The sequence below is a fragment of the Anopheles coluzzii genome, chromosome 2 (assembly GCF_943734685.1).
Source record: "Anopheles coluzzii chromosome 2, AcolN3, whole genome shotgun sequence".
Taxonomy (NCBI): domain Eukaryota; kingdom Metazoa; phylum Arthropoda; class Insecta; order Diptera; family Culicidae; genus Anopheles; species Anopheles coluzzii.
The window spans coordinates 87,598,564-87,612,288 of NC_064670.1; the positions used below are offsets into that span (position 1 = coordinate 87,598,564).

Sequence of the window (13,725 nt, forward strand, 5' to 3'; positions counted from 1 at the left end):
CGGTAATACACGATGATATGAAAATCGAAAAACATATCAACGCATCGCCATAGAACGAGCCAACTGGGCCCCTTCATGGCTGACGATGTGTTGATGGAGTTTTATTTGAAAAAATAACAAGAATTTGTAAGCGGACTCTGGTTGATTGTTTGTCATTGGTGGTGAGCCTTAAAGCAGGATACTATCCACATACCGAAGCACGTGTTATTCGTTGCGAATGAGTGTGGCCAGCAACGACGATACACCACCACACCAGTGTATGCATTGAAAACGATAATGACCATCCCGTACTGAGGCAACCGAAATAAAGTCAACCCGAGGCTCGGTCGACTCTCGGTTGCTTCCTTGTTAAGCAGATCAGGCCTGCTAAGTAGCTTACAGTCAGCAATGTAGCCAATTTTTCCATCGTCAACTCTTTGTACGTACGCTTTCCCGCAGGGAGGCTGTAGAATACACGCTGGAATACACGCTTGTTGTTGTTGTGGGCCATGGTTCGCTCCCTCCGCGTTTATGGTACGCATTCGCCGCGGCCCTGCATCAAACCAATACGCTGCACTATGGCGTGTGATGGAATCGCGTGAGGAGAGATTTTTTCCAAGCATCTCTAACATGAGAGCTCTTGTTTTGCCCGCGCATGCACATCATGAGTATGATGGTAGAAATGATCTGACAAAGCTAGTAAATAACATCACACCATCATCAGAGTGGGGCGGGCTGGAGCTGTGTACTATAAAATGCAAATCTACTCCCCCTATTTGTTCGCTCCAGTCTTGTTGTGACTACATTTTCCCTCACAGTGGCAAAGATAGATGCATCAGTCAGCGTGAGGTCATTTACGGGACAACCATTCCCTTGGTTGCTGTACATCGATCGACATCGGTTGATGCACACTGTCCTCAAACTCAACACGCCAACCAAACCTCCAGCAGCGTGCGCATGTGGCAGATGTTGCCGCTGCATCTCAGAATAGGCCGATAGGTATCGTAAATATTTAGATTTTCTCATTGTTGTGCTGCAAATTAGAAGAATAGGAAGAGAGAACTGCTCCGCTCTAGCTAGACGCTGGCTTGTGAATGTGTTTACAAGCCAACTTCTACAATCAATCGCAACGATGGGCACCAAACTGAAATCGGGCTCATTTTGCTGCCCACAATAAGTACAAACCAGCCGAGCATCAATAGACCATCGAACTGCCGGGCGACGAAGCGTATCTAATACTTTGCCAAATTCCCAGCCTTTATGCGCCCTTCGTTGGCACGATGAGTATCCTACAGAGCGTACAGTACACGATGTGGTTGATGTTGTTGATGGTGGTGCTGTGCAACGAGAGTGAGGATATTTGTGGAATGAACTCGCCTTCCTAACGGTTCCGATAGAAATGGGATGATGGAAAGCCTTGCGGGTGCTAGTGATTGGATACTCGTTTGCAAATATACGTTTGAAGTTTTAAATCAAAGAGAATGGAGCTTGTGGTTAAGTTTCGTACATATTTGCTGTTGGCAGTACAAGCATCAAGAGTACATTTAATTGAATGTACGATGAACCGTGCAGCAGAGTATAGATAAAACCACAATCAAGCTGTGAGAAATGCGAGATAAAATTTGAATCATTGAGGAGATGGCTCTGTAAATGATTTACGATCAACAAAGACTGCACATTGAAAGCTAATTGGATAAATATGAGATATTTAGAAGTGAAATAAATAAAATCAAATCAAGAAACAATAATCCAGCTCTGATTTTGAACAATATTACCCCTTACAATACGAGCGCATTTATCATACTGTATCATACCTACGAAAAGGTTTATTAATGACGATAAAATAAGCCTTTTAACGGATTGTTAGCAACAAAGCGAAACCCTTTTGCTGAAGGTTAGCACTGAAGGGTGATGCCTCAAGGTCATGGAGAGAAAAAGCGGTATTACATTTTTTTCCAAATCTTTCTCATGCATTCACCCTTGTTAATTGCAACACACCAGAAAACTTCCACAAGAGGAAAAAAATGTATATCCTGAAGCAATTTTTCCAAAAATGTGGTTCTAAAACTAACAGGGGTACTTTCGTTGAACGAGACCGATATAGAAATCCCAGAATCGTTGTGAGTTTGTTTCAACTGCTCCAGTACCATATCCAGTATCATATCCAGTGACAGGAAGCTCCGGAAGAAAATGTCAGCCGTTCGTTGTCTGCATCCAATCTAACAACCACCAAACAACGATTCAGTTGAGCAAGAATGAAAAAGTCGAGAAAATCAAACCATGCATGTGGAAGCGTCGATTGATCGCTTCCTGCATTGTAGGTTAGTGACGAAATCGAACCAAATCGTCGTAGCGATTTTCAGTTGCTTCTACCCTGTTCGTGTTCATGAAATAAACTTCCCGTACATGAACGTATAAGGTGGAAATAATATTGGGCAACGAGTCTAGTTATCTAACTCCCCCGTTCTACGCTCTCCTCTTCAGAGACCAGAATTTTACTGCAGGGTGAAGATTTTATAAGCCGGTACCCGTTTGATGCCTGTCGATTCAATATCGACATATTTGTTTTAAACACTCGTGAACGAAACACGCAAGATCACGCGAGAACGTTGCGTGGCAGTGATGCAATGAAGGTATTGAATAGGAGGAGAGCGAGAGCGGGAGTAAAAACCACCCCAAATCGACGAACAAATAATCAAACAAGCGTACATATTCATTTCCAAAATAAACACCTCTCCCGGTTAGCCCGGTTAGGTGGCAAACGGTTGCGTCAGCGTACGATTCGGCGGCTTCCTTTGCGCCCCGACAGCTGACTTATTGCGTAAGTATTCGTTAGCCGGTGGACCGGATCGTGACTTGGCTGCATCTTGGCGAGAGGTGGGAGATTGGTGAATTCTTGACAGACATTAAGCTGCGCAATAAATATGCACGTGCTGGGAGATTTAGAAAGGTATCGATAAGATGCACTGCCGCGGGTAGTTGGACGCTAACGTGGAAGCGCTAAATGTTTACCCATTGCCTACAAGAAAAAAGTTCAATCTGTACAAAGAAGTGAAACAAAATAACCCATGGTTTACCTTCTCGTGTTGTGCAGACAAATGTCCAACGACCAAGAAGAAAGTGTTTAAAACCGAATGACAAAAAAGATGAAAATTAATGTGCAACCAATCGGCGGTTGGTACCGTCATCTATTTGCCGGATATTAAAATTTCTGACCCCGGCAAATGGAAATGTTAAGAAGTGATTTAACTCCGCTTCACTCCACCAGCCGAATACTTTCCACGACCGAGCACAGAACGCATCGTATACACGCTGCGCCACGATCGCTCGAGATGCAGACGGTTGATAAGGAATGCATGGCCTAGCCGGGGCCGGTTAAAAGCGATAAAAACGACCGCTTATGCGGGTCGATCGATCTTCGACGGGAGATGAGACTAGGGATGCAAGGGTAAAAAATAAACGCGTGGTGGTGCGCCGGTGAGGGACTAATAAATGGTGACTCTTGGCAGCTGATTTAGCTCCCTTTGCTTCCATACAGAACCGTGCCTCGGTGCAAGTAATGCGCTTGTGTGGCAGCGCGCTAGTGGTTCTTCTATCGGTGGTGAGAGTGAGTGAGCAATGGCTTAATCTAAGAGTGTGAATCGAAGGGTAATTTTATTTACGGTCTGATAAATTAGACGATTGTGAAAAACGGCCCACAAAGTGTTGCAAAAATGTATAAATCATTCCTTATATATTCTAGCATCATATTAAAAAACATGAAAAGATATTTAACACCCTTATCCATGGCACAATGGTTCAGCCGATTGTAGACAAATGAGAAAAAGAAGCAAAAATAGCCAATTATATGCTGGACAAACGTATCAAAAATGGTTAAAGTGCACTAAACATCTTTGTTACGGTAAATTAGAAAAAAGAACTTATTGTCCTTACTCTACGTACACCTTAATGTAGAGGCTTAAATATAAAAGTAAATGTAGGCTAATTGCTAGGATTGTGTAATTTATATTATAATCAATGGGTTTAAGCGACCATTGACACAAACCACGTACAGGGGTTTTCATTTGATAGCACAAAAGTATCAACTATTATGACAAGCGTTGCATATTATAACACAACCGCTTTAGATGAAAAGACAAAATTTTCATGTATATGACAACCGTCGCAGATGATAGCACAATTGTATCACTTGATATTACAAAGCTGGTACGAGGGTACTAACGTATACAATCGTACAATGTGGTACATTCGTATCTAGACTTACAGGGTTTTTTACTTGATTTCGCATGAGAAGCAACGTTGAATGCAACTGCAGCAACTGACAGGACAAGCGGACAAGTAGTATTCAGAACGTCATCATGCTTAAAACAACTTTCGCATAGCATATCACAAACGCGGTATCAAGTAATAAACCCTGTAAGCTTAAGATATCTCTAAAACAGTTCTCCGTGCATAAAATAACAATTAACAATAAAAATAATTTTGTTACATAATTTTTTTAAAATAAGTGCCAAATCTTGAATCTCAAGCTGAATCGAATAGAAGCCGAATCATGGTTTAAAGTAAAAGTCTTAGAGCACTCTGTTATGTTAGATGGTTTAATAGATTAAAATTATACATATAGAAACCTTCAACAATGTTGAACAGTGTACGTTTTGAAACATCAATGGGATTTTAAAACATCAAATGTTAAAATTTGGAAATATTGTCCGGGTTTATACTTCACATTCGATACAAACCATTTCGGTCACTGCTTACACCGCTATAGGTTCATTTATCCTACCTCAACCTGCTTGCCCATACATTCATTCATGCAAAATGATCGATCCGACATCCTCGCTGTCCTGCATACATACAGCAAACTTTGCTAGTCCTGTTGCGATCGAACGGAACTTCCGGGTTGGGGGTGTTGCTTTCGGACTCGGACCTACCGGATGTCGGTACCTTTCAGCCTGCTCAACCTGTCGTTAACCTTTGACTAGGAGAAACCGTAAACAGATAGCAAATACAAACAATGTGCGCTTATCACCCCCCGGAGCCGTATTTTTTTCTTCTTCCTTTGCTGAATGCTTTGGTGTCCTGCCAGGCTTTTTTGATCTGGTTCGTATACAAACGGTTGTTTGTCGAATGTGTGTGATGATGTGATGGCTCTCCGTTTTCGGGTGCTGCTGGCAGGAACACACAGAAATACACACACACACACACACACACATGCGCACAGAGACAGATAGCCGTTCAAAGGAAACAGAGAAACGATTCGAAAATTCATCCCCGTTCATCCTGGGTTCCTGTTTTTTTTTTCAGCTGAATTTCTCGATTAGCCGCACCACCGGTGCTAGGGACGCACCGTTGTTGGCTGTGCTGTGAATCGATTCCGGTGAATCCCAGGTAAGGGAGAATCAAAAACCCTCAAACATGCACCTTTTTTTGGTGCGCTGTAGAAGGTATCATTTTGGAACGGATCCGTTATTTGCTCTGCTTGGGTCGGCCGTACCTGTCCGTTTAGGCGGTGTGTCCTGCGCTGCGCTTTCTAGACGCTCCAGGAAGCGCCATTTGCACAGGACAAGTTTACCTCAGCGTGGTTGGATTGTTTTTTTATGTTTCCTTCTCTTTACTGTAAAACGTTTATTTCATGCTGCTTTTTTTACTCTTCACCACCTCTCAGCCAGTACACATGCGGGGTCGTGGTCGTGTGGTGATGCGCTTAGAGCTTCTGTCATCGGGAAAGGAATCAGTAAAAGGTATCTTTGGGACCGGTGTGCTAGTTGCCTTTGGATGAAACGAACGCTCAGTAGCAGTAGCACCGACCGACAGAAGTGCTCTTGAGACGAATGGCTTCAGTGGAGAGTACAAGTGGGAAAGAAATATGAAAGGATAATATTTGTCGTTTCGAAGATCAAACTGTCAGAAGGACGGTCCGTGGCGTTTGGCGATAAATTAAATCTTTATCCTTTTTTAAGCCGTTGTTATTTTTGTTTTAATAACGCATGTAACATGTAATAACACTCCTTTGTTTTTATATAATATTTTGTTTCTTAAGCAGAGTATGCGATCCTTTTGTAACATTAAATGAAATACAACTTAAAAGATAAAAGATGAAAAGATCTATGTGAATGTGAACAGCCAACGAAAAAAGCAACAGCAAAAACACGTAATAAAATCACCATAAATGTATCAAATTACCACCGGTGCGATAGGACGCGATCCTTCTCGAAAGGATAGAAAAACTATATCCGATCGCTTCTTCGCCCTTCGTCGGTATCAATTTTATTGCACAGTTTCCAGTACCAATACCGATCGACAACTGGCAACCGGTGACATACTGAAACGGCATGGCAAGAGCAGGAGGAAATAGAAACAGCATTGACACGAACCCGGCACCGAAGTGCGCAATTCAGCAAACGATGCTAGAGGAAAACGTAAAGCATTATTAGGCTTTTTTGTACATCCAACCGACCTCATACTGAGACGTATCAGTTTTCTGCAGCGGTAAAGTGCCATCGGCTGTTTTGGGGCTGGTTCGCTCTCACCCTCTTCTTGAATGGGCTGCTGTTTGAGGATTTATGGCACTGCAGTGGAAAATTAACAGGAGTTAATTTCTAGTAGTGTGCTAATTTATGAGTACTTATCGTGCAAGGAACCTCAACAGCTGGTTGAGCTGCACCCAGTGGATATGTGGTGTAAGGTTTTTTTTCGGAATTATTTCATCTCAACAAACGTTGACACGGGTACGGGCTTCCGTTAGGATGGCAAAGATGCACTATTTATGATCGATTTATGGGCCACTAATGTAAAGAGGGCTCCGCCTTCAGGCACAACCAAAGCTGAATTTCGAAACAATCGATTTGCCAGTAGAGAGTTTAGTTTGAGCTTCAATTTTGCCAGTTGTGGCGTACCGATCCGGGGAAGCTGTGCAAGGTACAAACTTGACAATCAAAAATCAACAATTCCACTATTTCCAGGAACATTGTCCCGGAACCGTCCTTGCTTTCCGATCTCACAAAAGCAAATGTGTTAATATTACGGTACGGTTAGTGCTCTCTCGCGTAACATTTGCATATGCATCTCAGATTTGACTGCTGTTCAGTTACCGCCGTACCGGCGGCAGTCGAACAATCGTAAACAACTTCCCATTAGCATCACCTTTCCGAGAGGCGGTGGCGGTGGTCTCTGCGCAACCGGCACTGTGTTGGGGGTACAATTCCATAACAACTGGGCGTACGTTATGGAAGCATCATAACCGTTACCGTTTGGTCCTGTGCTACCGGCGTCGTAAGGTGCCGCTCACTTCTGCCGTCCCAGAAGTAAAGCCAACCCTCCTTGTGGGATACCAGTTATTGCCAGCATTAGCGTTGCGTTCGGGAAAGTAAACAGGAAGGAATTATCCCAACCTCGGGGTGCAGGTGCATCCGTACGCCCGGCATCGGAATGACGTTACGTGCCGTGTGCTGTGCCGTTTGTACTTCCGGGTCTAGCAAGAAGGATAACTTACTTCACATTGTGTGCCGCTCGGAGCGTATTGTGTTTGCACAACCGAAAGGGTTGCACACGCTAACGAAGTATAAACAGTGAGTGTTTGATCTCGTGCATAAGTGTAATTTTATCAGAATAATGGGTAGATCTACAAAGATCTCTTCTGCAAATGATAAACATAGTGTATCGTTTTCGAGGCAAAAATTACGAAATGGAGTCAATTGCTTGAAATAGCATTGCGCAAAAGGGGAGATTTCCTGCGATATTTTGTTAAATTTAGCTCCCTAAACTAACATCGCAGCACAAACATCCTATCGTAGTTACGCGCATCTGGGGAAAAAAGACGACTTTATGAGGTTTCTTCGGCTCATGTTGCCTAAATGCACTGGTGACGACAACCGATCGGCAGGTCGATCACTTCACACGTTTGAAAAGCATTGGAAATTTTATGTAGGTCATTCGGGCGTGGAGTTCTAAAACCTCACCGCGGGAGCGGAAACGTGATATACCGCAAAGCCGCTGTTGAACCAAGGCCCGAACAGGTTCAGGAAAAATGGAGTGCATCACAGTTTGGAAAAAATACAGCTGTTAGTTTCGGTGGTGCTTCGGACTTCCTGCTGTGTCCGAAGTATCGAAATGTCTCTATTGCTGCTTTCGGGTTCGTACGGCCTGGGACCCTAGATGGAGTTCGCAGTTGAGTCGAAGTAGACCAACTCTCACCTAATAAAACTGCACGTCATTCGGTTTGGTACTCCTTCCTGCGGGATCCGTTTGCATTCCCGGGGAGGACTACCGGCAGCATTGCCAGTACGAGACTTGATGGCAGACATGAGCATCGTTTGTTTGTACGTTTGATATGTTTTATGGGCAGTTAAATCTGCAACGGTCGCGATGGCTTGGTGTCTTTCTCGTTGCATAGTGCTACTGCGGGCATCGCTGGTCCAGCGCGAGTGCATTCCAATGGACAAACCATACCAAAGCCTATGCAAAATTCGTTTGCTTGTCCACCAGCATCAGGCGGGAGTTGAAGAATGGGCACAGCGTAAGCCTGTTGTGCCCATTTCAGATCTGAGCCGTTGGAAAATGCGATTAGATGCGGGTGATAGTGAATGCGGAACAACGGAGCTAGCGGTTTCCAGTGGTTCGGGACGGTAAATGCATTGAATTAAGCCAATTTAAAGCAGATCTTCGTCCGCCGATTCCGATGCAGTGGTGTTAGCTTACAATTAGGAGACAAGCATGGTGCGGTTTGTTCTAGAAGCTGTAAATATTTGCGTCAGCACAAAATGGTTGCAAAATATGGACCTACATGGGAGCGTTCAATGAAGAATTATTTTGACTTGAGCCGTTGGAGTTTAAGGATAGTTTATATTCGATGCTGCATGTTCAATGAAGAATGTTTTGTGTTTGAACAGTGGAAGTGTGAGTGCATTTGTTCTTATTATAAATAGACAAACCCCTGAAGCCTTGTTATTTCAGTTTAGATTATTTCAGCCCAAAAAATATATAAACAAATCCCGATTCGTCGTTTGCGCGACCAGGTTTGCTCATGAAGGATTGAATTTTTGTTTTGCTGCAGGATGAATATTGTGTAAAGAAAGGTTAAACATTATTTTCATCGAATTTTTAAGTTTAATAAAAGTATTACAATTAATTTCAAACAGAGAAAATGAAATCAAAATAATATGGAGGACCGTAACTGTCACATGGATAGAACTCGCATGATAGTAACTGTTCCACTGACAGGCTGAAATTTCAGCTCCTTGGATGGAAAAAGAAAAAGATTGATAAACGGATTTCAAAAACCACAGTTTTATCAAAATTCCCACAGTTATGAGAGAAATATTAGCTAGGCTAAGAGAACATTGAAAATAACGATAACGGTGTTAACATGTTAAATTATTTTACATTAATTGTAAATATCGCGGAAATAAAGTTATTGTAATAAAATTTAAAAAAAAACGGTAAGCTGTTACAATTATTTTAAAAAAATGCTAAAAAACTGTACTGATCCAGTTAATTTTTTACGGAAATCATACAAAGCAATTCAATCGGGAGTTCAAGCTACCCTATTCAATACGAACTTAGTTGACTTGTGTCTAAAGCGACCGATTTTTTACAGTGTTCATCAAGTTTTTCATCCAATGCTCTAAGTCTGTTTGTGAGTTAGCAATGCCTCTAGTAAATATCATTTATCGAACTATTTTGGGACAATATTAAATGAGTATTAAATCATTAGATGAACAAGACTAATAACAACAGATAATAGGTTTTTTTTGTTATTGGAACTACATGACAAAATGAAGTAAATGCATGTAGTTTTCAGAAAAAAATTGCTACACGATTTCTGTCCAAATTATTCCCTTGGTTCCGAGATCAAGAAACAGATAAATCAGAAAAAAATATATGCTTCTTAAACAGGATAGCCTAGACAAGATTGGAATAAGCACATAGTTAATATGCAAAATGAAATTAAACAGACCAGAACAAGGCTATGTTTAAGCCAGTATTATGCTTAAAAAGATATTAATCTAAAAGTTTAATGAAATTGACGAAAACCCCTTACAAAAAAATCCACTTAAATGTACATTATATAAGTTATTATCTTCTACAAATGAACCTTGTAGTATATTTTCTCAACTAACCCTCGTTGAATTCTTATAATTCGATGTACATTTTCCCTTGTTGTTTCCATACTGGCAATTTCTTCCCTCATAAGTCTGGCAATACTTTTCTGGGTCAAAACAATAAGGCACGGTAGTTTGAACAATAAGTGCTTAAGATCAAAACAATATTGCTATTAAACCCTTGGCACGAGCAGTCTAAGGGCAGCAACGATTGTGGTGCCAAAAAAGAAAGAAAAAAAGCTTAATTCAGTACAAAAAAACCCACTCCACCCGTTCAAATGTTTCCATACGCCAATAAAGTTGCATGTGTTTCATTATCCGGCCAAACTCGCATTACAACCATGTTGATTAAATCTCAATACAGCTATAGTACTTGCTGCCCGTCACATTACTACTACTACTCGTGTGTAAAACTCAGCGAACAACTGCAATCGAACAGACGGACGTGTGCCAACAGCGCAAACGACCAACGAAACACAAAATAAACATCCTCCATTTTTCATGGTTAGGGTCGCGAGTAAACATCCGATCGATTAGATGGTGAAACAACGAGAAAAAGAAGGAAAGAAACAAAATCTTACTAGCTCAAAAACGTAACGGAGCTTTAGCATACGGAGGTGGAAGCAAAACGAGTGTGTGTAAAAAATGGAACGTTCATCTATCGTACCACTCCCCCACGAACGGGGGAGGCACGTGCCAATGCTGCGACGACGGCGGCTGTGTGAAAACCTCCGTTAGAACATTAAAATATACGCACTTCGTAATGTCTTTCACGTGCTGGCTTCACGAAGTGCTGGCCACGCGGGACGGTGCGTGCGTGAATGCGCGTTTGTGTAGAAACCAAAAATGCATCGGAAAAACTAGCAACGTCTTACCAGCGACCAGTGTGACAAAGGCTGTTGGGGGTTCCATTTGCATTCCATCCATGGGTGGTAAAGAGGGAGAAAGAAAACAGAGGGAAGCACTGGAGTATCTTGTAAGATTTTAATCAAACCAATTGATGACCTATCAATGCACCACCAGTTGCTGCGATGATAGTTGATTAGATGCAGCCGCACACAGCAATTAAGGTGTAATGAGCTTTGTGAGATGAGATGGAGTTTAATTTGGCCCTTCCCATCGGGTGGTCGAGCCGAGCTGATAGTGCGCTTAAGTAAAAACAATCGCCAGTAAAAACAGTGGAACAGCGGGAGGGAAAACAAAACTGGTTCACCGGTTCACTGCCTTACTGCCGCACTAGGAAACAACTAGTCTCGATTGCTTGGATGGCACACATCGATGAGCTCGCTTTATCCGTGCCACCAGAGCGCGGTGCTTAGCTTCCGTTGCCGCTTTCGCTTTCGATCGACTCGTCACCGCGGGGATGATGCTGCTCGCCAGCCTACTAAGCACGACCGGGCACGACAAAAGCCCCGGTTGTCACGTGCTGGGAAAATTTAGTAATTAACCGACCTAAACTTCTTGCAGCCGGTGCGAAGAAGCTGGTACTGGTTGCGGTTTTGTGGTGCGTGCGCGTTTCATAATTTTGTCATAAAAAGTATGTTTTATGAGCTGCCAGCAGCAGCCTGTGGTAAAGAAATCTTCGGATGTACAGAGTGTGCAAAAAAACAACTCCCCGAAGCAGAACAAAAGCGTTTTTCGATTTCGTGCGGGGTACGTGTGGTTTCCGGTGCCGTAAAGCAGCGTTTGCCGTAAGGCACTCCCGGGAGCGGAAATGGTGCTATCGCGAGTGTATTATGGTGTGTTTTTATGGTTTATTTTGAGTATTTTTAGTAAGGAGCAGTAAAACCGATACTTAGAGTTTCTTTAAGCTGTGTGGAGGAAGTTGTTTACAACAAACATACAAAAAAAACATTTAATTGAAATATTTTGGCAAACATGATTTTGTTACTTGCGTTTTTTAATGTTACCTAAACCATTCGTTGAATTTTTTTTAAATATTTCCCTAATTGAAAACATCCCCGTACACTATTGCATTGCATAAACAAATGCGAGTTTGCCCAGAGGAATGGCTCGGGAAGCAAAGAATACTACATTTTCGGCTACATTCACATACCTGCGCGACTCGGATCGATAAATTCCTTCGAACGCCAGTGGAAGGAAACAGGACACAGCGATCGCTCCCTGCTGTACGCTGTCTTACTCTTCGCCAATCATGCTGCACGTCTTAAGAATCCGAACCGGGGGCGAAGGGGTATCCTGTTGGCAGCTTCGAATGCACTAAAAACGCACAAACTTTCGCTTGCTGCTTGCTTTGTCCTGGGCGCGTGTTTATTTTTTCACTTTCCATTCACCACTCGCGACACTCTTTTGCTTCACACAATACCGGTATGCTGCGCTGCCTGCAGCAAAAGCGATGTCGTTGCTTCGCAGAAACGAACCAAGTGGTCGGTAGGTGGAAAAGCGTTTGACCACTTTCCAAGTGCCAGCTTGTATTGATTCTAATTGTTCACGCCATGCCCAACACGTACAGCAGGCAATCACAAAACACGAAAACGCGAGACACACCGAGAAAGGAACAAATGGGAAAGAATCGAAATGAAGACAAACTACACGCCCGTGACGGGGGTTCGCATGCGTGCAGGTACGGAGGAAAATTTAGCTGTTTACAATTTTCCTGCTGCCGGAAAATCGTTCCACCCCAGTAAGCGGGCGAATCGGGCGAACCGGGTGTGAGAGAGATAGAAAGGTTGGGCGAAAAACACACTGGGAGCGCTGCCGGGAACTGCTGGGTTGACAGGTTTCTAATACGTTTTGAATGTTCGGTTGTGTCTAGATGGTAATAGGAAAATGAAATGTAACCGAAGCTGGTTCTGGAAATGTAGTTCTGTATGGTGTATTCCTGTTAAACAAATAGTTCAACTAGTTAAACTAGTCCATCCACCGAACATGCGCATGGAAACGGATCAGACGGGAAGAACTTTAGCCAAGGGGCGGATTGTGTCAATTTGTGTCGCACATATTGCATACTTTGTGGCGGAAATTGTACCGTAAATTGCATGCAGGTGCTGAATGACGTTAAATGTTGCATACTGTCAGGCGTATGCTACTGGACGGCTGGAAATGGTTCCCGTGCGTATCTTGTAGATGTCGCTAATACCAAATTTAAATAAAAAATACGTTAATCCGCTTCATGGTACACAAATAAGATGGATTGCTTTATTAGAACGCGCGTGTTTATTTTATGTTTTCCTTTTTAAACTAAATAATTTTGAAAAAAAAGTTGTTAACTAGAAGTGATATAAAACATAATAATCAGAGTTTTCATGTCTCTCGCGCTTAAACATGGACTATGAACATGGGCCAATGTATACAAGATGATTGGAACTAGTGGAACTTGATAGTTTTCATTTGTCATGGGTGGGAGCAGCATCATCATCATCATCATCATCATCATAAAAAAAAGTTGTTAGCTTAACTACTTGTTCGGTAGGCAACGCAAAGTATTAACCGAATGAAAGAGTCACAGGGTCGTAAGCGATAACTGAAGTAATTGTGGACAAAGTATTTGATCTAGTAACTAGGATTCTTGCTGCTAATTTCTTTCCATCCATTCTCAATCATAGCGAAGGTGTTTAGGGGCTGGTTTCAATTTTATTTTAATAACAATCCATCCTTTAATTCAACTAAGTTTTCCATTCAACAC

At 42.4% G+C, this 13,725-nt stretch overlaps 1 protein-coding gene across 1 annotated transcript in view; it reads right to left on the reverse strand.

Annotated features, from left to right (window-relative positions):
- Nucleotides 1-12,699, reverse strand: part of LOC120951009 (uncharacterized) — a 104,493-nt gene extending 91,794 nt beyond the window's left edge. The window contains exon 1 of the mRNA XM_040369473.2: nt 12,136-12,699. The gene's annotated coding sequence lies outside the window, so the exon portion shown is untranslated. The remainder of the gene's footprint in view (nt 1-12,135) is intronic.
- Between the last annotated feature and the right edge of the window lie 1,026 nt (nt 12,700-13,725).